The 24,293-nt window shown below is 44.8% G+C and overlaps 1 protein-coding gene across 4 annotated transcripts in view; it reads left to right on the forward strand.

The window, feature by feature from the left end:
- The first annotated feature begins 9,125 nt into the window (after positions 1–9,125).
- GARRE1 (granule associated Rac and RHOG effector 1) overlaps positions 9,126–24,293 on the forward strand; it is an 84,124-nt gene continuing 68,956 nt past the window's right edge. For 2 of the 4 annotated variants that reach the window (XM_086689606.1, XM_086689608.1), the window contains exon 1: positions 14,586–15,794. The gene's annotated coding sequence lies outside the window, so the exon portion shown is untranslated. Of the gene's footprint in view, positions 9,228–14,585; positions 15,795–24,293 lie in introns of those variants that run through there. The other 2 variants (XM_025914199.2, XM_086689605.1) reach the window with 2 other exon arrangements.

Raw genomic sequence — 24,293 nt, forward strand, 5'->3', positions numbered from 1 at the left:
TTCATCAGTGGAATACAGTGTAAAAAAATTAAAACTTGTTCTACACAACATAAATGAATCTCCCAGGCACTCATCATGATGAATGACAGAAGCCAGACATAAAGAATACTGCTATACTATACTATTTCACCTATACTATACTATAGGATTTCATCTACCTGAAACTCAAAACAGGCAAAACTTACCTATAGTGATAGAGATGAAGTACTAGTTATCTTTGGGGGAGGCAAGGCCTGCTAAAGTATTCTATCTTGGGGTGGTTTGTATATATAAGTGAAAATTTAAACTGTGCACTTAAGATATGTGTACTTTATATAAATTGAATGTCAGTATGAGAGGTACATGGAGGGGGACCTTGGAGTTTTTCCATTGCTCTGCCCCTTTGATACCACACACAGGCCCCTGAGAGCCTTGCTAACTCCCTTTGCCTCTACCTCTCCTCCCCACCGCCCTCACCAGTGCTATGGAAACAAATTTTTGCATCACATTCTTCCAGTAACTTCCTGTTTCTCTTCAGAAAGAGCCATCCTGCCCATCCTGTCTTGTGTGATCTAGTCCCTAGGGAACTCCCTTAGCCTTCCCTTGGTTCCAAAAATGAGCCAGATTCCTTGTCTAGGGCCTTTGTACAGGCAGTTCCTTTCACCTGGAGGGCTTCTCCCAGCTATAGTTGACTCTTGGACATTGTGGAGGTTTGGGGTGCTGACCACCCCCCTAGTAAAAAACCACGTATAACTTTTGACTTTCCAAAACTTACAGCCTCATGTTAGCCAAAAGCCCACTAATAACATAAACAGTTGATTAAGACATATTTTGTATGTTATATGCATTATATGCTGTATTCTTACAATAAAGCTAGAGCAAAGGTTACTGAGAAAATAACCAGAGAAAATCCAGCACTCTTGTTAAAAAAAACTCACCTGTAAGTGGACCCATACAGTTCAAGCCTGTGCTGTTGAAGGATCAACTGTAATTGCTTCTCATTCTTCAAATGACAGTTTAAACATAACATTTTCAGAGATGCCTTCCAGGACCTTCCAGAATGTGTTGACCTCTTCTTGAAGTAGTATTTTAGCATTTTTTTTCTTCACTGCAACATATTCTAATTGTGCTTACATGCTTGTGTTAGGTTTATGTTTGTGGATTTGTGTTCAGCTCTGTTTTTCCCACCAAATGGGTGTTAAGGATCACTTTTATCTCATTCATCACTCTATCCCCAGTACCCAGCACAGTGCCTGGCCCATAGTAGGTGCTCAGAAATGTGTTGAATAAATGAGGAACCTATTTAGTGAATGCCTGCTGTTTGCTGTATACCATATCCAGTGCTGAAGATACAGCTGAGTATGAGATGAACATTGTCTAAGCTCACTGTCCAGAAAGGGCAAAACTTACAGTTTTGTGGGCATTAAGACTATGGGGAGATATACAGTTGAGGATTTCAGAGAAGACTTCCTGGAAGAGGAGGCCCACGAGGTCATGCTTTAAAGAGCTCTGCTACCAGAGGCCTGTTCTGGGTGAGGGCCAAACTTGTGACCGGTTCTGGACTCGTGGTGCTCTTGGATTTGCCCGTGACTGTGACTATGTAGATGTGGAAAACAACTTGAAACGCTAATTTTATGAGATCACAGGTAATCTCATTTCTTCTTACTGACCTGATCAGCTTCTGTAGTAGAGGTGATGTAGTACTTTCAGGGTTTCTCCATATATTTTAAGGCCACCTGGCTCCCTTTCAATCAGCCCAATCTCCTTGGTGATTCTAGTAGGAAGCTCGGAGCTATGGCAAGTCAAAAGTGGCTTTTAGTTTCATCAGCTCCCTCTTATGGTGTTCACTGGGTAGCTCAGAACTGGATGCTCTTGCACCCTCATTTGGAGCAGTGTAGACTGATGAGGCTTCATTGTTTTGCCCTTTACCAGCAATGTTTCATGGAAGTGAAATCATTGTAGGTTAAGAGCCAAATCTTAGTGTATAAACTCAGCCTTTCCCCAAGTATTTCTAATGACTTAGCTTAAAAATATATTTGGTTCTGCCCAGCTTTGCCCCTATATGGAAGGCATGAGTACTTGGCAGCTTGCGGGTTAGGGTTAAGGTTAGGCGCAACACTGCCAGGCAGTGAGAAGGCTGGGGGGTCTGGGCTCTGAGCCCTGAGCCCATCTCTCCCAGTGGAGTGAGTGGGGGCGGCAGGAGGAGAAAACCCCTCTTGCCTTTCGTCACTCAAACACACTGCTCTCTGACCTGGCTGGAACATCTGCTTCCCCGAATTGCACATGGGAGGCAGCCCGCTATCTGATGCTTATGTGGTCCTGCCCTCCAGCACCTACATCCACCAGGAGTTGAGTAGCCCAGACCTCTTTGGAAGGGAGTCTGGGTTCTGTGACCAGTCCTCAAGGTCTCACAGGTTGCCATCACCACTAGAAATTAAGCCGGTGGCAGTTTACTGCTCCTGCTTGCTAACAGATGAAGAAGACCCAATTGAAATGCTCTAACCAGACTGTAACTGGGGATAACCACATGTAAAGATCTCTACGTGGAGCCATACAGCAACTTCAGAGTTGTCAGGTTGGAGGAATCTGGCACCGTGTTTTGAAGAAATGAAAACCCAGCTCCCAAGACTCTCCTTCCCACTGTGTGAGGGAGCAGACAAGCCACAGGATAGCAGTCTGTAAGTTACTCCCGGGCATCAGGACAGCTGCCAAGGACAGCCATTCTAGTGGCCACAGTGCTCTTTTTGTTAGGGCTAATAAATCCCCTCTTGTTTCCGTGACAAGGAGTTGGGGTTATTACGTTTTGATAACCAAAAGAAAGTCACCCGCACTCAGGAAAGGGGACAGAGTTCTGCTTTCTTCAGCCAGATGGACCCGAGAAGGTCTCTCATTCCCCTCAATCTTGGCCCCTGGTGGGTTTACAAATCTGAGGGGGATGCTCATAAATTTAATTGTTCAGAACTCCCAACAAGTGTTCAAGTCCGTACTTTTTACGAGGCCACGGAGTTGACTGCAACTCTTCACTTGCAATTCCTGAGAGACACATCTTGCCAGACGAGAACCAAGCAGAGACCTGAGCTAGGGCAGTGCCCGTGGCCGGGTCCATATACTGGAACCTGAGGAGAGCAAGGCCTTGGTTCTGTCAGCTATGAAATGGACTGGAGCTGCCCCTGGCTTTCAGGATGACTTGACCTGAAGGCCACAGCACCTATGGCTTCACCAATACCAGAGCCTTGCCTTGTTCCCGCCCCAGCACACCTTCCTTTCCTGCCCATAAGCCCTTGGACCCCTGGAAGTCTGTAGGGCCTGGGATATATCCCTTTCCACTGTGTAGACCTTCACGGCTGATCACTGTGGTGGGCTTAGCCTCTAGGGTGGTCCCTAGTCTACAGCTGCTCTCCCTAACACCTCTGTTTCACCAAACCCCAAAGAACCCCCAGGGAGTCCCCCAGCAGCTCCTCCTGCCTGTATCTCCCATGTTCCCTGAGGTGGTACCAGGTATTCTGTCCTGCCTACAGGGGAAGGAGCCTGGACTCCTGGGGTCCAGCCCACCCATCAGGTTTCTCCCAGGCCCCTGGCCAGCCCCAACCCCTCAGAACAATGAAAGGCAACCTGGGATCTTAGAGGTGGGGGTGAGACAGCAGCAGATGGCTCTTCCTGGTAAGGGCCCCTTGGCCACAGTACAACCATTTCCAGCCAGTGAAGAAAGGACAACAGGATGCTCAGATGCTTACACACAGGGGAAAGGGAGGAGTGAGCAATGACTTCCTCAGGGAGGCAATCCAGAGACTGGGGGAGAAGTTTCCCCTTTAACACATGACTCACACTGCCCTTACCCCCTTTCCTGCCTGGGCCACGCCACTCAAGCTAGACTGGACTGGCCTTGCCACAGCCTCTCTCCATGCCCAGCAGCAGACAGCCGGTTGCTCTGTGTCCAGAACGTCTGGCCAGCCCTCTCCAGACTCGCTTCCCAATCCTGTGGATTCTGGAATGCAATTACCCTTCCTGGGGCTCAAAGCCCATATTGCAGCTTTCACACTCTGCCCAGGGGAGACCAGTAAGGTAGAGGAGGGAAGGTACCCTTTCCAAACCAACACCATTGCTCCTGCCCCACCTCCAAAACTTGGCTGTGACAACTCCTTCCCTGAAGGCTCTTCTTTCAGACATGCCCACTAAAACTAACATGTGAAAGCCCAGCCTGGGAGCCCTGGCTTCTGCCATGAAGAATACACAAGCCAACAGTAATAATTTTGGCTGCTTAAAAAAAATCAGTTCTCATTCCTCATGAGCCCCTCTGTGTGGATGTTTGTATTCTGCAGCCTTTCACATTAGAAATGTGAAGCCTTCATAAAAAGCTAGCTATAGCAAATCTGCTTTTCTCTCTCTCTCTCAGTGAAGAGGGAGGCATCTCATGCCAAGGTCAAGGTGCATCTCGCCATCTCACTAATGCAGAGCTGTTCCGTCACTGAGGAGCTCCTGAAGTCTCATTCTGCTCATTTCCTGCAGTGACGACCTCTGAGGTTCTCAGCCCTTGCATGGGGTCTGGCTCCAACCAGCTGTGCCTCTAACCAGATACACAGGGGATCAGGTGATTCAGGGAGAGACCCTGTTCCCCGGCCTGGGCCTTCTTGGCCTCCTCAGTGGCAAACTGAGGTGTTAGTCTGGTGGTCTCTGGGGTGCCATCCTATCCCTATGTGCATGTGAAGGGTCCAATCACAGACCTCTCTGGAGAGCTGCAGGGTCACAGCTTCCCTCCCTGAAGACACGGGGACTCCAGGAGGGCCTGGCCTCCATCTCTAGACCCTGTGACTCCACCCTCTTTTCTTGACACTCTAGTGTAAGGGAGCTTGGAATAAAGAGGTGACACGACTTGACAGATATCTCAAATGTGTGTGATGGGTACATGGGTGTTTTTTTCCCTTCCTCTCCATATGTATGAGTGTTTGATGAATGCAAACAATAGTTCAAACCTCTAGGAGGTAGATATGATAGCTGTAGATACACTATTCGCAAAGCAGATTTGATATGTGCACAGTGCAAAATATCCTCAGGTAAGCTTGAAAAGCCCAAGACGGCCTAGTGCTCAAAGGCCACCAAAAGGGCCCCAAGGTTGGCAAGGTTCACACTGAGCCCAAATAAGAACTGCACAAATGAGCTGAAACTAATATAACACTGCATGTTAATTATACTTCAATAAAAAGAAAACAAAACAGAACTGCATGCATGGCTGAACGGGTCTCTAGAACCTCCTGGTCCTGGATTGAAGCCTATGGAAGGGGCCCAGATGGAGCCAGGCATAAGTTGTTTCCGACACTATCTGGGACCATGGGGTTCAGAGTGAAGTGAGCAGCAGTGGTTAAGCGCATGGGTCAGAGCCTGGCAAGTAGGGAGGGAGCCTCTTTCAAGTCCCATCCAGTGTTTACCAAGTGCCTCCAGGCATAGCCACTGGAGCCTGGGGCCTGTCTCAGGAGCTAGGAGCACCTCGGAATGGTGGATGGGCTTGTTCTGAGATGGCAGGAACCACGCTTGGCCACATAGAAGCCAGCCATCATCCCTGGTCCTTCTCCAGCCTACACAGGTAAGGTGACACCAGCACCCAGGGACACTTCCTCCAAACCAGCTGTCCTTTCCGCCTCACATCCTTCCTTTTGTCGCTTGGGATCCACGGCCCATCATGTCCCTAACACTTTTGGCTCTGTTACTCAACTGCCAGATGAATCCTTGCTTCACCTTCTTCACCTTTACCTGAAAGCTGCTGGGGCAAGTCACTTAACAGGAAAGAGGGCTCTACTCTGAATGGATAATTAGCAACCTGAAATAGATTCTCCATGCAATTTGTAAATTCTCCCAAATTTCTCCTTTCAACTCCCCTTTCTGCTTTCACACCTTTCCCACTTTCCTCACACCTCTGTCCCCAAGCTTCCCTCTCTCTTTGCGGCAAAGCATTTTACATCCCCTCGAGCCTTTGCAGAACCTCACAGAATGACCATCATGTCTCTCCTGTATACTCAGCCTGTTTCTGCCAACTGGATCCTCCTCTCTGACATTGAAATGTGTGTAAATCTCTTCCACCTTATTTAAGAAAAAAATGTTTTAATGTTTAATTATTTAGAGAGAGCATGTGCACACACCTGGGTGCACATGTGGAGGGGCAGAGGGGGAGAGAGAGGATCCAAAGCAGGCTCCATGCTGTCAGTTCAGAGCCCTACACAGGCTCGAACCCATGAACCATGAGATAACGACCTAAGCAGAATCAAGAGTCAGATGCTTAACCAACTGAACCACCCAGGCGCCCCTAACTCTCTTCCATTTTAAAAAACCAAACACCAGGGCACCTGGCTGGCTCAGTCAATGGATGCGACTCTTGATGCTAGGGTTCTGAGTTCACACCCCACGTCGGGCATAGAGCTTACTTTAAAAAAAAAAAAAAGTCACCAGAAAGCCTCCCTTCAATCTAAACTCACCTTCAGCTCCTACCCACAGCTTCAATGAACCTAAGCTCCAGTGACATCTCCAGCTGCAGACCTTCCATCCCCAGTTGCCTCCTCAGTGCATCCTCCTTGATGTCATGTTTACAGTGGAACTCATGGCCTTCTTTCTGTCTTCGAGACTTTCCAGCACTGTGTCACCACTACAATGGTTCATCCCAGAGACTCGGGAGAAATCTAGGATTCCGTTCTCTTCCTGACCCTCCATATCCATTTCATCAGTGACTTCCATCTGCTTTGTTCCCCACTGCCACTCCCTCAGTCTGTGAGTGGCTTTCCACATGAGGTTCACATACCCACGGGTATAAGAAAGCCATCTACTAGAGTACAGGAAGAAAATGTTAGAACTTCTATATAGATTTTCTTTTTAATCCTTTAAAATTATTTATGTTTCATGATGTAAATAGTATGTTAGTAGTGTAGTGGATATATCTATGCATTCCTTGGCATATTCCAGATTTGGTCCCAGACCACTGTAAAAAAGCTAATAGTGCAATAAAGTGAGTCAAGTGAATTTTTTGGTTTTCCAGTGCATATAAAAGTTATGTTTAGGGGCGCCCGGGTGGCTCAGTCAGTTAAGTGTCTGACTTCAGCTCAGGTCATGATCTCACAATTTGTGGGTTCGAGCCCCGCGTGGGCTCTGTGCTGTCAGTCCAGAGCCTGGAGCCTGCTCTTGATTCTATGTCTCCCTCTCTTTTTGCCCCTCCCCTGCTCACACTCTCTCAAAAATAAACATTAAAGTTCTTTTTAAGTTTTGTTTTCAATAATACTGTAGTCTGTTAAGTGTGCAACAGCATTATGTCTAAGAAAACAATGTACAGGGGTGCCTGGGTGGCTCAGTCTGTTGAGCGTCTGACCTCGGCTCAGGTCATGATCTCGCAGTTTGTGGGTTCAAGCCCCACGTCAGACTCTGTGCTGGCAGCTCAGAGCCTGGAGCCTGCTTCAGATTCTGTGTCTCCCTCTGTCTCTCTGCCTGCTCCCCCACTCACACTCTGTCTCTTTCTCCTTCAAAAATAAACATTAAAAAAAAAAAGAAAACAATGTACATACCTTAATTTAAAAAATACTGTATTGCTAAAACATGCTAAGCATCATCTGAGTTTTCATTGAGTCATAATCACTGATCATAGATTATCATAACAAATACAATAATAATGCAAAAACATGAAATATTGGGAGAATTACCAAAAGTGCACAGAGATACAGAGTGAGCAAATACTGTTAGAAAAAATAATGCCAATAACTAGCTCAATGCAGAGTTGCCACAAACCTACAAATTTTAAAAAATGCTGGATCTGAAAAGTGCAATAAAGGGAAGCATATTAGAATGAGGTATTTTTGTATGTATTAATAAAATCTAGATAGTAGTCAAACTTTTGCTGATAGAAGTTCAAGAACAATAAGAAAAATGTGGAGGCCCTGATCTAAATCAGAATTGTTTTTTGCTTGGACAATTGAAATAGTTTCCTGATAGCTAGCTATCTAAAATATACATAGAATTCACAATTTTAACCATTTTTAATTGTATAGTTTTGGGGTGGTTGTGCACTATCACATCCATCTCCAGAAGTTTTCATCTTCTGAAACTGAAACTCTATACCCGTTAAATACAAACTCCCCATGCTCCCCTCGCCCCATTCCTTGGCAACTACCATTCTACTTCCTGTCTCTATGAGTTGCTTATTCTAGGTATCTCCTATAAGTAGAATTATAAAATATTTGTCCTTTTGTGAGTGGCTTATTTATTAGCATAATGCTTCATGGTTCATACATTTGTAGCATGTCAGAATTTCCTTCCTTTTTAAGGCTGAATAGTATTCCATTGCATGGATATGCCACATTTTATCTACTCATCCATCAACGGACACTTGGGCTGCTTCCACCTTTTTGACTAATATGAAAAAGGCTGCTATGAACATGGGTGTAGAAATCTACATCCCCTTTTGCCTCCCCCTCTATAGTCCTTCTCTGCAACTGTAGTCCAGGCAATCCCTTTAAACGCACAAGCATGGTAAAATCATCCCTCGCTTTAAATTTACTAGTTTCCCACTGCTCTCAGGCAAAATCTTACTATCCTAGTTTCTCCAACACACATTGAAGACACCTGCTGTTTCTTCTGCCCTAACATGCTTTCCTCTCTGCTTATCTAAGTTGTTTCTTCCTTCTCTCCTTTAGGACCTCAACTCCTGTTCTATTTCCTGGGCAAATAATTCCCTGATCACCCTCCTACACTAGGTCAGGGAACTCTCCCCCTCCCTCTTTCACTTTACCCTCCTACCACTTGTCACAATTGGCACTATCTCATCGTGCGTATTTGTGGCAATTTTATTGTGTTTCCACTAGAGAATAAACCAATGAGAGTGAGGGCATTACCCTGTTCCTACAGTGCCTGTCAGGACGTGGCATCCAGTAAGCACTCATTATTTGAGTAATCTATTTCAATAATAAGTCTGTGAGGACGTAGCTAACCCCTCCCGCCCACAGGCCAAGCCACAGTGGAGGATAGGGGTGGCCCTGCAGGCTCCGGCCGACTGTCTTTACCCCCCACCCTAGCCGTCCCGCAGGGAGGTCCTCGGTGCCTGGGGTAGGAAGCTCAGGGCCGCCCCCTCCCGGCTCGCGCAGCGGGGATCAGCTCCGAGCCCCCGGGTCCGCCTCCACTCCGGCGTCCGCCTGGGGCGGGGGCGGGGCCGGCCTGGAGACGTCACTTCCGGTGTACACAGCCGGTCCGGGCGGTGTGCTGGGGGCCGGGGCGCGTCGCAGGTGAGGAACGGGCGCGAGCGGGCACTCCGTGGCGCAGGCGGGCGGGCTGGTGGGTGGCCAGTGGGCTGCGGACCGGGACTGGCGACTGGACGAGCTCGCGGACAGCCGCTCCGCTCGGGGCCGCGGGGCCGTGGGCTCCCGCCCCTTGCCCGTCCGCTGTGGAGGACGCCGGGCTCTGGGGGCGCTGGCCGGGCGGACGGAAGCCCGGAGGGGCCTCATGGCTCGTGCCCGGGACTGGGGGCGCCGGGGTACTCCGCAGACGCTGGACGGGAGGAGCGGGGGGCGCTCCCTCGGGCCTCCGGGGCCGGGGAGGTCGGGCTGGCGCCGGCGCCCGTTCCCGGAAGCCGGCGGAGCGGTCCGCGGAGGCACGGCGGCCTGTGGGCGTCCGGGGTCCGCCGAGACTGGCTGGGGACGCGGCCCTCACGCCGCCCCGCGGCTGCCTGGCCGGCTGCGCGCACCTTCGCGGCCGTGCGGGGCCACCGAGGGACACGATTTCCCGGCCCCGCGGAGCCTGCTGGCGCAGTCGAGCCGGGGGAGGTTCTGCGGGGACCCGGCAGGGCTGGGGGCTGAAGGACCCACGCCTGTGGGGCGAGTGCAGGGTCAGGGGTGTGTCTTCCTGCTCCGCGCGGTGCGAGGAAAGAAGCACGCCTGGTTGGCATGATAAGAATTCTGTTCATACTCCTCACAAAATTTGCCAGGTGAACACTCAGGTTGGGGGACCCCGATTTGAAAAAAGCTTGTTCCCGCACCGTCACCCCCATTATAAAAGCAATTCATTCTCCTCACATTCAAGACAACACAAAAAGTGTTGTGACAATACTTTTTCAAATGACAGTCATCCGCCAGCCTGCCACTCAGTGACGATCATTGCTAACATTTTGGTTATGTCAGTAAATACAACGCATTTCACTTGTATTGTCACTTCTGTGGACTTGATTGCACACCGTAATTTAAAGCCCTGCTGGTACATAGGTAGATTGTTCCCAGTTGGTCACATCACAAGACAATTTTGTCAAAAGGAATCGTCTGATTGTTTTAGGATAAATTTACAAATGAGGTCAAAGGTAACCTTCGTGTAAAAAATCGGTTATATTTGTTTCCTTTATTGACAAGTTGGAAAAATTCTTCTCCGTCCCGGTGTTATAAAAACTTCCATTCATTTTGCTTCTCGTTTCATGGTTTTATTATGATTTTTTAAATTTCAGTTTAAAAATTGCTACTCAAAATTTCGTTTTGGTGTAAGATAGAAAATATTTTCCAAATGGTTAGTTGACCCAGTTTTATTGAATAAGCTATGACTGCCGTTTTATCATATTTTAGATCTGAAGTTCTCAGTATGTGTTTATAAGACACTACTCACAAATTTGGTATGTAGATTTTGTGAAGACTGTTTTTAAATTTCGTTCACAGTATCTTTTCTTTTTTCTTAATAATTTTCCTTTACAAGGCTAGGAAATATTTCGTGTTTGGGTGTGGTGTTTTGTTTTTTGTTTTTTTTTTTTTTCTTTTTCTCTTTAAAAATGAAAAGTTTAGTTTATTGTTTCATTTGCTTTCTTGCTGACAGGATAACAAACTCCATATGAAGAGTTCAGGTTTGTTGTGGCAACTTTTCAGTCTGGCATTTGAGATTCTAATCTTCCTCTATTTTTGCACACGAATACGTAGGTTAGCATTGGAGACCAAGATAGAAAAGCTCTCAGATTCCCTTGGCAAGCCTTGATTTTTCAATCTAAAATTATCTCTGGATTTTTGGAAGACAGCATGTTTTAAGCATCCTTTAAAAAAAATTTTTAAACAAGTTGCATATGATTCTGCTGAAATCTTACTAAATGTTTATTCTATTTCAATCCCGGAGCCTAATACACCAGAAGCTTTATGTCAAGTGGTGCTTCCAAGACTGTAGGAAAATAATCGTATGTAAGAGCTAGTCGGCTGGGGCATCCCATGGGTTGGGTGTCCACTCTCTTTCTTTCCCTCCTGAGACTTCGTCCTTAGTGGAAAATGATGACCTTCCTCTCTGGACAAAGAATGTTGGTTTGAATAAGGAATAGCTTTACTTTGGAGTTACGGTGGGGCCAGGGAAGGGGGGTGGGGGGTGCCTTTTTCTCTTAGTATAAGTTCACTAAGAGCCTGAATGAGTGAGGGGTTGTGTTTCAAATGTGTTTATCTCTATTGAAACTGCTCTTGAGGCCCAATCGATAGATGCAGTGGCTGCTGCTTACTCATTTCCCTTGACCTTGACCATGACCATAAATATTTGGCATGGTAAGCCAGATTTTCTTGCTGTTGTCAGTCTCCTCTTGGTTGGCCTTTTTGACTTGGAGCTATTGTAGTCCTTTTCTTAAACTTTGTGACTGTGGTTTTTCACTTGTCTTTGTTGGTGCTCGTCCCACATCTGTCTATGAGCATTTTCCAAGGCCTAGCTTCATGCCTCTACCTCTTTGCCCCCAAAACAGTGCTTCTTTGCACTCATCCAGTATGAGATCTAGGCAGAGAACCACTTCACCCCCTCACTCCTGTCTCCATACATTGACCCCAACTCAGACTTTACTGCAAGTCATTTCCGTACCTCCAACAGACCCCTGGTCATGTTCTCCAGTCTGTGCTTTCTCCAGGTGAGGAGCCCTTCACTGCTTCCCAAGGTGGACTGTCTTTCATGACTGTAAGGACCTATCTCATTCCATTTTCCTTCTTGATTGGAGTTGTATTTGCGGTTTGCTTTCTGTCCCTTTAACATGATTTAGATTTTGTATGTTTACTCTTAGGGACTTCAGACATAATCTGGTCCCACCCTGGATGAGAAAGATGAGACCCAGTGCTTTTATTGATTAATTTAGTCAGCTCACATTTATGAAGTACTCACAGTGTGGGCCAGTTACTGTTGTGGAAAATTGGAATACAGAGCTGAAAGGCACAGCCTGAAGAAGGCCAAATAAGCAATTGCCATAAAGTGTCATAAGTGCCTGGAAGTGGGGGACACATGATAAGCTCCACCAGGTTTCAGAGATCTTGCCTGTCCTGTTCACTGCTATTATCTCCAGGACCTAGAACACAGTGTTCTGGGAACAATCAAGTGTTTGTTGAATGAATCAGTGATCATCTGTGAATGAAATGAGACTAAAAGAGCTGTCTATAGAAAAGATGTAAACCAAGAGACATTTTTGTAAGTGTAGTTTGGAGAATTTCAGGGAAAACTTTAAGTTCAACCAAAATGACCCAGCTATAACCCCAAGAAGGCATGATTGGAATGTGTTTGTAGCCAGAATTGCTTAAACTTAATTTTGTATCCTCAGAAGAAAGACTGCATTTCTAGGAGAGGGTTGGGATGGTGTCTGTGGAAATTGGGGTGGTGAATCCAAGAGAGGAATTTGGTGATATGTCTGTAGGACTGCCTGGGGACTCTGGCCAGAGGAGCTGTGTGCAGTCCTTCAGTGAGCCTCTGCACCATCAAGCAGATGGGTGCATCTCTGTTGATGCCTCTACCCAGGAGAATCTTTCCCTTGCTTTGCTTCCATTCTCCTGATACCTTCTGATTAGAACATGGCTTCACATGGAGATTTCCTGCCAACGAGAGATTATGAATGGCTGAGAGCTCCATATGCAGACTGCTCGGATCAGATCCTGCTCTTGGGGTGCTGGCTAATCCTGGCTAATCTCTGTTTGCCCTTCTGTAGAATGGGGATAATAGTAGTACTTTCCTTTTTGCTGCCTCACATCTGGTAAGTGCTCAGTAAATATTAGCTTTCATGGGTATTTATAAACTTAGTAACTAGCCCTCTGGTTCACACATAGTCATCTTTGAGTTTAGGTGACCTGAATCAGTTGCCCTGGACCAGCTTGCTCCTGGGTGCACTGACAAAACCTAGAACCAAAAGGGGTAGCCATGATAGATACAATTTTCCCAAACCGTTCCCCCAGAGAATCCACCTGCAGTTGTCAGGGAAGATTCCCTGGAGGATGGGCTTGAGCTGCATACTGTAGGAGAACGTTAGTTCGGCACCACAGTGAGGGGAAAGGACTTTTAGGGAGGGCCATGACAGGCACAAAGGTGTAGAGGTGAGCAGGCTGAGGTATGTGAGCTATAGAGTTTTAGGGTAAAGGGTAGGCAGGTACGAATAAGGAAGTAGAGGGAAATGAGATTGGAGAGGAAAGTGGAGCCAGCTCTTGAAGAAACAAGAACAATATGTAACTTATTGAGCACTAACAATGTGTCAGGTATTATGTTAATCCCTTAGACTCACTGTGGTAGCCAGGTTTGGTGCCATGTGTCTTGTGTATATTACCTTGTTTAGTCTTTACAACAACCCCCTGAAGTAGAGAGGTATATTACAGGAGAAGTAACATGTGGAATGTCAGCTGGTTGGTCTCTGCCTGGTGGGTGATTCAGTCTGCACATCTCTGCAAGGCTAACACTTGGTATCTTTTGTACATTTAAAAGCCTTTGTGACTTATGTATTTCCTGATGAAGTCCACGCCCATCAAGATCCTCTGACTTTATGAACCATCTTGGGTTAAAATGTGAAAATATGTGTATCTTAGCATTGAATAAAAAAGGGTGTAGGTGCAGATATGCATCAAGCTTGGAGAAATGTCATTCAGTGAAAAAGGCAAGATGCAGAACACTGTGTATGGGCCCATTTGTGTAAAAAAAAAAGAGAGAGAGAGAGGTACACATGAAATGTTTTGTTTTTTGTTTTTCTAAGTAGGCTTCATGCCCAGCACGGAGCCCAACATGGGGCTTGAACTCATAAGCCTGAGATCAAGACCTGAGCTGAGATCAAGAGTCGGATTCTTAACTGACTGAACCATCCAGGCGCCCCATGAAATAGGTTTCTAAGTGTAGAAAAAAATTCCTGAAGTGATAGAAAAGAAACAGTGGTTGCCTTTGGGATGAAGCCCAAGAAATCTAGGCTGTTAGACTGAACTAGCTTTTTCTCACATACTCTTTTGTGTGATTTCCTTTTCACTGTATATGTGTATTATATTTTCAATTAAAAGTTAATAAAAGCAAATTTTTAAATGTTTGCCATGTATGTAGCAGTCATTAAGAGGGGGAATGTAGCATAGATGTTGAGAACAGGACTCTATCCAGACTGCTTGGGTTCCGTTCCTACCTCTGCCACTTACTAGTCATTAATCTCTAAGTCACACAGCCTCTGTTTTCCCCATTTTACCCTGTCTGAAAATGGGAGAGGCAGCATTAGCTATCTCCCGGAGTTACAGTGAGGTGTAAATGAGTCAGTACTTGTGAAGTTCTTAGAACAGTTCCTGACCGATGTGTTTTGTGGTGGTGGTGGTGGTGGTGGTGGTGGTGGTGGTGGTGGTAGTGGTGTGGCCTTGTGGCCTTGCACTGTGCACTACGGTGCATGTGAAGATGGGACCACCCTGTTGCTGCACACTTGCAGTTCATGCAGAAAGGGAAGCTAACAAAAAGCAATGGCAGTGGAGGCTGCAGGAGTTCACGACAGGCTCTGGGAACTGAAGGGGCCCACGATGGTTTCATCCAAACAGTGGATCTTAAATATGGGCAACTGCTAGAAAAAGTGAAATGAGAGAAAAGGGAACACAGGGACTTGTTTCAAGGGTGATCTGTGCCCTAGACAGACAGAGAAATGAGACAGGCAGGAGGCTGAAGGGAGCCTGAAATTGGGATACAGCGTGTGATGGCAGGTCGTCATTATATGGCAGAGTTTTTCTTAGCAGGTATAAAATAATGATATGATTTATAAATGACATCCTAGGTTTGATGAAATGTACCTTGATCTTTGAAATGGCCATGATGTAGGTGTTCCTGTGTAATTTGTTTAATGAATCCCTTAATGCAGGATACGTGGGCTACTTCCAGGTGAATGCCTGTGGACAGTGCTGCCAGTGAGTGTCTTGGATACAGGCCTCTACATTTACTGAGTCTGTTTCTAGGATTCATTCCTAGATGCTATCACTTTTTTTTGTTGTTGTTGTTAACTGTTTGACTATGTCCCTTGTGTCTGGGCCACAGTCTGATATGTGGTTTTTCAAATTGGTAGTTGCAAAGAGTGTTAATGGGATAGTTTTTGAGTGCAGAATTAGATCTAGATATTACCTGGAAAAAAAATCTAAATTTTCATATTAGAAATAATTTTGGGATTAGGTGCTAGCAAGATGGTAATTACAATGGGGAACCTGGGAATCCCAGAGTCTTCCCCTACCCCACCCCCCAGGTCCTAGAGGTGGATGCCTGAGAACTGGCAGAGGAGAGCTGGCCTGGCTCCCAGACTCAAGTGCTGCAGGTTGCGGTAACCTGGGCAGGGAAGTCAAAAGTGGTCCCTCTCTCATGCTCCCAAAGACCTGTCCTGCCCCTGAGTCTCAGAGTAGCAGAGAATGCAGCCACATCCCTGTGCTTCATAATGTGAGTCAGTCCCCCTCTTCAGCCTAGTCCTGGCTCCTCTTCCTTCAGCTAGGGGCCGAAGGGGAGGGAGTGGTGAGCAGGGAAATGGGAGGAGCCTTGACCTTCCCTCTGAAGGACACAGGGCAGCCCTCTTAGTTTGTTGCCAGGACTTTGAGAGTTGGGGCCAGAGCAGCAGGAAGGTAAGTACTATTTTTGAAAAATATTGTAACTGTGGTATTTTGAGGAGGAAAAGTTTGCTTTTTTCACTGACAGTAGGGCAGTATGAAGAATTTCACTAGAAGGTAAAATGCTTCCTTCTGACTGGTGCCCAGCCTCTTTCCGAGCGGATAGCTGCGGTTCCTGAGTGAGACTCAAGCTGTGCCAGGTACTGTGGTTTATGGATTTAGGCCTCCCCACTGGACTGAAGAAACTGAGGCACAGAGTTCAAAGAAACTGAGGCGTAGATTAGTAAGTGCCATTCACTCAACTGATAATTACTGAGAACAAAGATGCATATCTAGGTCAGTCTGACTCCCAAACCCATACCAATAATGACTTGCACTTTGTCAGTGCCTGTTTCCAGGAAATCTCTTTGTATTGGAGCATCTTACCTACAAGGTAAAAGCATGAGCTTTTTCTCCCATTAGGTTGGAAGCTCCTCAAGAACAGGAATTGTGTCTGTTTCATTCATCACTGTATCCCCAGTGCCTGGAGCGGTGTCGTGCACATAGTACGGCCTCAGTAAATGCTCGTGTATGTGAGGGCTCATGGCCTGGAGAAGTGGCAGAGCCTGGAAGTCAGTCTGGTGGTAAGCCACTGCAGGCCTGCTCTAGCCCTGTCTTCCCTGCCTGGGGAGAATGGGAGGGATGGAGAGGAGGCTTCTTAAATGTCCTCACTGCTAGTTATTTGACCTGCTAGGATTTTGTGAGGTAGAATGGGGTCCCTTGACTCTGCCTTGACTCTGACTTGTGGTTCTTTTTGAGAGTTGGGAAGGCTTGCTGGGTGTGCAGAATTGAAGGCAGTGTTCCCAGCTTGGAGGCAGGAGCTGGGTAATTGTCCACTGATAAAATTTTTCAAGGGTGCCTTAAATTTTCAGAAACGGTCCTGAATCTGAAGCATATTTATCTAAAATCTGTGTAATTCCTCTCCATAGTAAGAGAAATAATTTATAGATTACAGTTTGATTTACCCATTTGTATATGAGTTTCTTGATAAATACTTGTTTTTCCCCATTTGAGGTTAATTTTAAATAGGTTCCACAGTGCAAATTGTTAAGAATGAGTAGCACTATTAAGTTTTCTTAAATAACTTTCTAATGGATACATCAATTTTCATTAGTTCAACTTGCTTTTATGTTAGGAAACTTTGCGAATAACAACTGCTAAAACTAGGCTCAAACAGAGCTGAGTGGATCAAGGCTTTTTCACATAATATACTAATAAAAATAAACTAGAGGTTTTTAATAGATGTAGATTTGGGGGACCGTTTTAACAATTTGGGTTCAAAAAATTACATCAGTGTTTGTGTTTTTTAAAAAATGATTGACTTTAGTCAACTATACTTCAGTTTAGAAAAAAGATGGACTTTAGGTCATTCTCCTTGACTTATACCCGAATTTCTGTCATTGGCAAAATTTGTTGTTGTGAATGTATTCATAGTGCTCAGCTGCATTTGATGTGAAAAAATTTTTTTCAATACTTTTTATTTAAAAAAATTATTTAATGTTTATTTATTTTGAGAGAGAGCATGTGCAAGCAGGGTAGGGGCAGAGGGATATGTAGAGAGAATCCCCAAGCGGGCTCAGCGCTGCCAGCATGGAGCCAGATGCAGGACTCAAACTCATGAACCATGAGATCATGACCTGGGTCAAAATCAAGAGTTGGTCGCTTAACCGACTGAGCCACCCAGGTGCCCCTGATGTGAAAAATTTTAATGGTCCAAAACCATTTTAGTTTATAAATAAAAACCTGGTTTTACCTGAGCAGACTTTCTCAGAAGTTTCAGAGCTAACTTTATTTATCCTTTGGTGATGTGTGGTAGTTATTTGTAGATAAACCTTTTCTTGGCAAGGCTTTGCCAGCTGCCCCCACCCCCTGCTTTTCCTTCTTTTGAAGACTTCTGTTGAATAAGGTTTTTTTTTGGCTCAGAGTGTTCCTCTAATAAAATTCTTTCAAAATTTCTATCCTTGTTTTGTTTTAAAGGCAACAGCTTTTGAGTTACTCTTTTGATTTTATAAGACTAAACACAAGTCTTAGGATACAGTAGGTTGATTTATTACGAAAAAATTCAATACCTAGCTAGATCTCCCTCATGAGGACCCATAATGGATTTTTTTTCCCATTAAATTTTTACCATTTTTCTTGGTATGAAACTGAATATATGGTGATTACCATCCATTTCATTGACGTTTCTACTTATTCATATGCTCTTTACAAAAATAAATTAGTCTTGGGACACCTGGGTGCCTCGGTTGGTTGAGTGTCCAACTCTTGGTTTTGACTGAAGTCATGATCTCACAGTTCATGGGATCAAGCCCCATGTCAGCTCTGTGCTAACAGTGCTGAGTCGGTGTGGGATTTTCTTTCTCTCTCCCCCCTTCTCTCTGCCTCTCCTGCACTCTCTTTCTCAAAATAAATAAATAATCTTAAGAAAAAATAAACTAGTCTTTGATCTTCCTTTCTCTCCCCACCCCCAAAATACCCTCAATTTAAGCAAAATTGCCCTTCATCTATATGACTATGTAACACATTTGGCCTTTTTTATTTATTTATTATTATTATTATTTTTATTTTGCCTGTGCTATTTTGAAACTGAATTTCAACTCTGTTGACTTTATGGTTAGAAAATTTTTTTCTTCTGCTTAAATTATCAGTTGTTTGTAGATTACTAAATAAAAAAAGCTCTTCAGACCCACTAATGACAACTTGCTTTGTTATTGTAGAGGAATGTCCTGTTTTGTGATGATAAATGTTACAGTGTTACAGAGCAAGTGTCAGGACAGGAGATAGTCAGACATCACAGTGTGGAGACAGTTAGTTCCCCTCTTAGACCAGAAGCTCCTGACCGCAGGCACTGATATCCTGGGTTCCTGGAACACTCAGGCACCATTCACACACAGGGTTCAAGGTGTTGCTGTGGGATGGGTATAGTAACATCTTTATTTTAACTATTGTAAATTCGAACATTGATTAGAGTTTCTATTTAGTAGGGGTTTTTTTTTCTATGTCCTTGAGTTTTCATAGCTCACTTTAGGATACATGAACTTCGGATTTTGTCAACTGATCAGTTATTCAGTAAGTTTTTGTTTTGCATTAACAGTAGTTTTAGTAGTCATTTCTTGAACAGAAAAAAAAAAATCTTGGCCTCCTTAAAACTTTTTCACTGACATGTTTTACTCCGATAGAACTTTAATGTTTCCGGAGTTTTTGCATGATTCTTTAAATTAACATTCTTTAACTAATTAACATTAGTTCCATGGAAACTGTGTCCGTATAATAGGCTAGTGTTCAGTTTTGCACATATTTTTATTTGGGGGCAGTCTCCTGGGCACAGAAATAATCTGGGCTTGGTGGACCCAGAAGTGTCACTTCCTTTCCTCTGGCTTTGGCTCTCCATGCCTGCCGTTCCATTTTGATGTTTTAATGATACCCTCCCTGCTCAGTGATTTGTGTTCAGGAAGCTAGGCAGTGATTACTTTTGTTTCTGCTTTGCGAACTTCCTCCCCCACTTCCTATTTTTACCGAGCAACTACAGGAAATGAGGCAGCTCCTGGCTGGCTGCTGCTAAGCACTGATTTGGGGTGGCAGAGGACAAGGCCTTAGGGCCTGAGCCATTTAAAACATTTTCCACCTTAGTCTTTTCGCTACCTCTTTCCTGTAGGAATCACAGGAACCTGATTTTATGATTGGGTTGAGATGATGACATGTCCTCCTTACCCTTGGTGTGGTGTGGTGTTGCTCAGTAGGAGGGCAGCGCTTCTGTGCAGTAGGTGAGAGGTTTTCTCCATTATAGCAGTAGGAGCGGGACGTCGTGGCCCAGCTGCTGTCCTGGGTGAACAGTCTGGCAGAAGCAGAGGGTGGGCTGAAGGGACCTGTTCCAAGTAAGGCTGGAAAGGTGGGTTCTGGTCACTTAGTGGGAGCCTTGACTGGCAGGCTCGGAGGGGACTAAAGAGCCCTGTCTGCTCTCTGAGATCTTTGAAGAGTGCCTCAGCCTTTGTAGTGTTCTCCTTCCCCTGAACTCATAATGGTGTTTGTTTTTGAAGCCACTGTTTAGCATTTACCCACTTGTTTTCCCATGATAACTCTTACTGTATTGTGGACCTGTGATAGCTTAACTTATGTAGGAAGTGTGTATCCTCTTCCCAGAGAGAAGTAACTTTTTACACATTAGGTAACTTGAATACGGAAGGTGGACATCTTGGGTTGGGTAATTGTCTTTGGATGAACAAGGGAGATGCCCTGTGCATCATAGGATAGTTAGCATTTCTGGCCTCTACCCCCTAGCACTTGCCCCAATTGTGATGACCAAAAAATGTTTCCAGACATTGCCAAATGTCCCCTGAGGTGGGTGCATGTGTGTGTATGTGTGTGAAGTATCCTCTCCTCCACTTGTTGAGAACCACTGTGTTAAAGGATTGAATGCTGACTTCTACTTTTGTAAAATGGAATAAAATACAATGTTGGGTTCCAACGCTGAGGTACATCTTCCCTTCTGCGTACTCCAGTTGAAAGAGCTGGGTCTGAGCATCTGACAGCTTGGCTTCTGGTCCTCACGGCAAGCATTCTCTCTCAGTCCTGTCTTGCTTGCTCCAGAAGACTACTGCATGTATAAAGAAGAAAATGAGAGGCATTTAGAGGCTACTGCATGTAGCAGTAACAATAGCTAACATTTATGGAGCAGTTGCTGTAGACCAGGTGAACAGAATTGGTGGGATTGAATGTAAGGGATAGAAAGCAAAGGGACCAGGACAGGGCCCACGTGGGGCAACATCTTGGGTTTAGGCTCATGGTTGGAGGTGCCTTGACAGTACATACAGCGGGAGGAGCAGGGAGTGGAAGGATGACTACGTATAGTTTGAAGGACCTGAGGAGATGTCTCATGGGTCTAGTCCTGGGAGGGGGAGAGAGAGAGAGGGAGAGAGAGGGGGAGAGAGGGGTCTTGACCAGAGTTGAATGTGGGTGTCATCAAGAATAGATATGGGTATGATCTCCTAAAGAGAAATCTCTTTACTTTTCATTACTCCAGCTCAACTTCCTGTCACTTCCAAGACTACAGCTTTAAGCCATATTCTCTAAGAGTGATAAACAGAATGTTGCCGTCTAGATATTTGACAGAGGTGGGATAGTGCGGTGGAGAGCTCCGCCTCTGGCAGCAGACTGCCAGGCCCCAAACCCAGTTCTCTTGGTGACTCCTACCTTAGCCACGTGGCAAGAACTTGAAAAACTCACTTAACCTCTTTAGATGCTTCACCTACCTCACAGGGTCATGGAGAGAATTAAATTAGATAATAACATGTAAAGTGCATAGCACAAAGCCTAGTACTGAATACCCACTTGGTTCATGTCAGCTGTTTTTATTTTAGGGTTCTAGCAAGGATTAAATGAGATTATGTAGCTAAAGCTTGGTTTAATGCTTGACAGATTGTCAGCGCTTGATAAATGGTTTGTTTTGTTGAGGAGTGCTTGTGTGAACATGACATGTCATCGGTAGTTTTGTTTTTGTTTTTTGTTTTTTGTAAGCAGAGCCTTATTTCTAGCACTTAACCACTGCCTCTGTGGGCAGCAACACTGACTGTATAAAAATCACCATTAAATAAATACTGAGGATGTACTGATCATTCATCAAATACCTGTTGAATGTTTACAGTGTACTTAGCACTCTTGAATATCTTGAATGAGCTCCATGATCCCGAGCGTTGGAGGTGGCAGGGAAACACGCAAACTGGTAGTGTGATGCAGTATGTTACAATACAGTAAAGATAATGCTAAGACGTGGCCAAAAACAGTGTGTTACAGTAGCACACAGAGGGACTCCTAGCTCACTTTTTGCCCAGGTGGCTTCCCAGAGGAGGTGATTTCTAAGTTAGACATCCAAGAGAAGTGAGTATAAACCAGGAGAGCTTTCCAGGCAGAGGGAACTGAGCACGTAGATGGTAAGAGGGAAGATGGCACAAGCAAGACCTGGACAGTGGTGGGCAGTGGGGTGGGGGAAGACAGCTGGGAAGCGTTGTGGACAGCCATAACTGATGTTAAGCAGCAGAGTAGGTAATTAAATTGGCTCTAAAACAATGACACAGCAACCAGAATGGAGCAGTCCAGGAGTTTGGAAGGAGGCTCCTGTGTCATTCCAGCAAGAGGAAAAGAAGATCAGAACTCGATCGGCAATAAAGATTGAAGAGAAAAGACTTGAGAGCTATTAAGGAGGCAGGAAGGGTACGACTAAATGATTAAGTGGCTGTAGAGGGGAGTGAGGAGTAGAGGATAGCACCCAGGTGTCTGGCTTACAGGTGGAGATGGTGGATCCAGTAGGTAGGCGGTGATGACGTTCACTAAGACAGGAAAGGAGCAATGGAAGATGGGGAGGGTTGTTTGTGGGCACTTGATTTGAGGACCTGTCCGGAAGGTTGTTGAATATTTGGGATCAGGAGCACAGGAGAAAGATCTGGGCTAGAGAGATGGATTTGGGGATCCTCCCAGGGAGAATATGTTGATAATAGAAACAGACAAGGCACAGCATAGAACTCTGGGGGAACCATAGTGCTTCAGGTCTGTCGGGACGAGTGGCTCAAAGAGGCCACTAAGAATGGCCAGGGGGACAGGAGTGGAGCTTAGAGCTAGCATCTCCTCAGTCAGCATTGCCTCACTCTTCTTAGTGTGATAACAGATAAGGGGAGCCAAAAAAGTAGAGTCCTAGGACTCAGAGAACAAAGAACTAAATCTTTTGGGCATTTTCTCTTGCCTGGATAGATATTTTAAATTCATGAATGTTGAGAATAAAATTCTTCAAAGCATTTTTCTGGAGTGCATTTCTAAATATGGCTTGTGTCATTCTGAACTGACAAAAAACATGGAAATGATTGGGCTTTGAACTTCACAGACAATAACTTCACTAATCTCCCTGAAGAATTTCCTGTGGCGTCTCCACATTATCAAGGGTAGATTTAGATTTACATTGTTACAGACTGGAGAGGAGAGAAAATATTCTGTATTTTTTTCTTTGAAGAGGGAATTGTTTATGGAGTGGTTCATGTTTTTTTTTTCTTTTATAACAGCTTTATTGAAATATAACTCACTCTATAATTCGTCCATTTAAAATATATGATTCAGTGATTTTTAGTACATTCAGAATTCTACAGCCACCACCATAATCAATTTTAGAATGTTTTTATCACTATAAAAAGAAACCCTGTACCCATTAGCATTCATTCCTTATTCTTCTCATCCCCCAGCCCTAGGCAACCATTAATCTACTTTCTGTTTCAATGGATCTGCCTATCCTGGATGTTTCATATTAATGCAGTCCTGTAGTATGTGGCCTTTTGTGTCTGTCTTCTTTCACTTAGCATAACGTTTTCAAGGCACATACGTGTTATAGCGTGTATCAATGTTTCATTCCTTTTTATGCCTGAATAATATCCCATTGGATGGCTGCTAAATTACATCTTCTTTGTTCATTCATCAGTTGATACATTTGGGTTGTTCCCACGTTTTTACGATTATGAATAGTAAACTTCATATACAGGTTTTTTGCGTAGACATGTTTTTCATTTCTCTTAGGTGTATACGTAGGTGTGGAATTGCTTGGTTATGTGGTAATTCTATTTTTAACCTTTTGAAGTACTGCCAGACTGCTTTCCAGAGTATCTGCACCATTTTACATTCCCACAAGCAGTATATGAGGAGTCCAGTTTCTCTACATCCTCACCAGCACTTGATATTGTCTGTCTTTTTTATGAAAGCCATCTCAGTTGCTGTGAAGTGGTATCATGGTTTTAACTTGCATTTCTCTGATAGCTAATGATGCTGAGCATCTTTTTGTATGCTTATTGGCCATTTATATATCTTTTTCGAAAGGTTCATCTACGCTTGATCATTAATTTTGGCAAGTAAATTAAGTTGCAAAACCTGACGCTGAAAGAACAGATGAACATATTTGACTACAGAAATTAGGTGTGCATGCGTGTGCATACACGTAGTGAAAGATGCTGTAAACAGATATAAAAGATAAAGGACAGGCTCCCCGGAGAAATCACCAGCACTGTACTCTCCACCCACCTGTCCTCTTCACTCTCCACCTGAGCTTGAGAAATAGAGTGTTTGATGATCCTGTTACCTAGCTGTGACTTTGGAAGTAGGGACCATGATCTCTGCCTTCTTCCCTGTAGCACTTAAGTACCCAGATACTGCCACCACTGCAGGTTTCTGTAGAACAGTGGCCTGACAAGTTAGAGAAGTAGCTTGCCACGTGGATGAACATGTTGAACCATGTATCAGAAATTCCTTCCTTTTTAGGCTTAATGATATCCCATTTTATGGTGGTACCAAATTTTGTTTACACTCATCCATTGATGGACATTCATCTTATTTCCACCTTTTAGCTGTTATGAATAATGCTGCTATGAACATCGGCGTACAAACATCTGTTCAAGTTCTTGCTTTCACTTCTTTCGTTGTGTATATATCAAGAAGTGAAATTGTTGG

This window comes from Puma concolor, chromosome E2, assembly GCF_028749965.1.
Source record: "Puma concolor isolate L17-30 chromosome E2, mPumCon1.1.hap2, whole genome shotgun sequence".
In the NCBI taxonomy this organism is placed as follows: Eukaryota; Metazoa; Chordata; class Mammalia; order Carnivora; family Felidae; genus Puma; species Puma concolor.